Source organism: Cornus florida, unplaced genomic scaffold (genome assembly GCF_030987335.1).
Source record: "Cornus florida cultivar Cherokee Brave unplaced genomic scaffold, ASM3098733v1 CherokeeBrave_3.0.0_Hap2_scaffold_6, whole genome shotgun sequence".
Classification (NCBI taxonomy): domain Eukaryota; kingdom Viridiplantae; phylum Streptophyta; class Magnoliopsida; order Cornales; family Cornaceae; genus Cornus; species Cornus florida.
In genome coordinates, this window is record NW_026775890.1 from 18,201 (window position 1) to 21,840 (window position 3,640).

Here is a 3,640-nt window from a genome sequence, read left to right on the forward strand (position 1 = left end):
TTTATTGTGGTATTTTTCATTCAAAGATTCAATCTTCAGTCATTAAAACACTCTTCGCGATTTCATTGGTAACTCGAATAAGTTAAACTCAAAACACTCATTTTCTTTCAAAGATTCAATCTTTATACATTACAAAGGTCTAGTGGTAGAATAGGTACCTTGATTGAGGTAATTTCATTCAAAGATTCAATCTTTACTCATTAAAACACTCTTCGTGACGTCAAAGGGAACTCGAATAACTTTAACTCAAAACTCTCATTTCTTTTCAAAGATTCAATCTTTATACAATCAAAATTTCTAGTGACTTAATAGGTACCTCGATTGAGGTAATTTCATTCAAAGATTCAATCTTTATTCATTGAAACACTCTTCGGGATGTCAAAAGGAACTCGAATAAGTTTAACTCAAAACTCTAATTTTCTTTCAAAGATTCAATCTTTATACATCAAAAAGATCTAGTACCATAATAGGTTCCTGTATTGAGGAATTTTCATTCGAAGATTCAATCTTTGGTCATTAAAACACTCTTCGCGACTTCATAGGTAACTCGAATAAGTTAAACTCAATACTCTCATTTTTTTCAAAGATTCCATCTTTATACATTAAAAAGGTCTACTGACATAATAGGCACATTGATTGAGATAATTTCGTTCAAAGATTCAATCTTTACTCATTAAAACACGCTTCGTGACGTCAAAGGGAACTCAAATAACTTTAACTCAAAACTCGTAGTTCTTTACAAATATTCAATCTTTATACATTAAAAAGGTCTAGTGACATAATAGGTACCTTGATTGAGGTAATTTCATTCAAAGATTCAATATTTACTCTTTAAAACACTCTTCGAGACGTCGCAGGGAACTCGAATATGTTTAACTCAAAACTCTCATTTTCTTTCAAAGCTTGAACCTTTATACATTAAAAAGGTCTAGTGACATAATAAGTACCTCTATTGAGGTAATTTCATACAAAGATTCAATCCTTACGCGTTAAAACACTATTCGGGACGTCATAGGGAACTCGGATAGGTTTAACTCATAACGCTCACTTCTTTTTAAAGATTCAATCTTTATATATAAAAGGTCCAGGGACAAAATAAGTCCCTTGATTCAAGTAATTTCAATCAAAGATTCAATCTTTACTCATTGAAATACTCTTCGGGATGTCATAGGGAACTCGAATAAGTTTAACTCAAAACAGTCATTTTCTTTCCAAGATTCAATCTTTATACATTAAAAAGGTCTTGTAACATAATAGGTACCTTTACTAAGGTATTTTCATTCAAAGATTCATTATTTAGTCTTTAAAACACTATTCACGACTTCATAGGCAAATCGAATAAGTTGAACTCAGAACTATCATTTTATTCCAAAGATTCAATCTTTAGACATTAAAAAGGTCTAGTAACATAATAAGTACCTTTATTGAGGTGTTTTCATTCAAAGATTCAATCTTTATTCATTAAAACACTCTTCGCGACTTCATAGGTAACTCGAATAAGTAAAACTCAAAACTCTCACTTTCTTTCCAAGATTCAATCTTTGTACATTAAAAAGGTCTAGTGACATAACAGCTACCTTGATTGAGGTAATTACATTCAAAGATTCAATATTTACTCATTAAAACACTCTTTGGGACGTTACAGGGAACGTGAATAAATTTAACTCAAAACTCTCATTTTCTTTCAAAGATACAGTCTTTATACATTAAAAAGGTCTACTAACAAAATAAGTACCTTTATTGAGGTATTTTCATTCAAAGATTCAATCTTTAGTCATTAAAACACTCTTCGTAACTTCATAGGTAACTCGAATAAGTTGAGCTCAAAACTCTCATGTTCTTTCAAAGATTGAATCCTTATACATTAAAAAGGTTTAGTGACAGAATAGGTACCTTGATTGAGGTAATTTCATTCAAAGATTCAATCTTTACTCATTAAAATATTCTTCGTGACGTCAAAGGGAACTTGAATAACTTTAACTCGAAACACTCATTTCTTTTCAAAACGTCAATCTTTATAAATTAAAAAGGTCTAGGGATGTAATAGCTACCTTGATTGAGGTAATTTCATTCAATGATTCAATCTTTACTCATTAAGACACTCTTTGGGACGTTACAGGGAACTCGAATAAGTTTAACCCAAAAATCTCATTTTCTTTCAAAGATTCAATCTTTATACATTGGAAAGGTCTAGTAACAGAATTGGTACCTTTATTGTGGTATTTTTCATTCAAAGATTCAATCTTCAGTCATTAAAACACTCTTCGCGATTTCATAGGTAACTCGAATAAGTTAAACTCAAAACACTCATTTTCTTTCAAAGATTCAATCTTTATACATTACAAAGGTCTAGTGGTAGAATAGGTACCTTGATTGAGGTAATTTCATTCAAAGATTCAATCTTTACTCATTAAAACACTCTTCGTGACGTCAAAGGGAACTCGAATAACTTTAACTCAAAACTCTCATTTCTTTTCAAAGATTCAATCTTTATACAATCAAAATTTCTAGTGACTTAATAGGTACCTCGATTGAGGTAATTTCATTCAAAGATTCAATCTTTATTCGTTAAAACACTCTTCGGGATGTCAAAAGGAACTGGAATAAGTTTAACTCAAAACTCTAATTTTCTCTCAAAGATTCAATCTTTATACATCAAAAAGATCTAGTAACATAATAGGTTCCTATACTGAGGAATTTTCATTCGAAGATTCAATCTTTGGTCATTAAAACACTCTTCGCGACTTCATAGGTAACTCGAATAAGTTAAACTCAATACTCTCATTTTTTTCAAAGATTCCATCTTTATACATTAAAAAGGTCTACTGACATAATAGGTACATTGAGTGACATAATTTCGTTCAAAGATTCAATCTTTACTCATTAAAACACGCTTCGTGACGTCAAAGGGAACTCAAATAACTTTAACTCAGAACTCGTAGTTCTTTACAAATATTCAATCTTTATACATTAAAAAGGTCTAGTGACATAATAGGTACCTTGATTGAGGTAATTTCACTCAAAGATTCAATATTTACTCTTTAAAACACTCTTCGAGACGTCGCAGGGAACTCGAATATGTTTAACTCAAAACTCTCATTTTCTTTCAAAGCTTGAACCTTTATACATTAAAAAGGTCTAGTGACATAATAAGTACCTCTATTGAGGTAATTTCATACAAAGATTCAATCCTTACGCGTTAAAACACTATTCGGGACGTCATAAGGAACTCGGATAGGTTTAACTCATAACGCTCACTTCTTTTTAAAGATTCAATCTTTATATATAAAAGGTCCAGGGGTCAAAATAAGTCCCTTGATTCAAGTAATTTCAATCAAAGATTCAATCTTTACTCGTTGAAATACTCTTCGGGATGTCATAGGGAACTCGAATAAGTTTAACTCAAAACAGTCATTTTCTTTCCAAGATTCAATCTTTATACATTAAAAAGGTCTTGTAACATAATAGGTACCTTTACTAAAGTATTTTCATTCAAAAATTCATTATTTAGTCATTAAAACACTGTTCACGACTTCATAGGCAAATCGAATAAGTTGAACTCAGAACTATCATTTTATTCCAAAGATTCAATCTTTAGACATTAAAAAGGTCTAGTAACATAATAGGTACCTTTATTGAG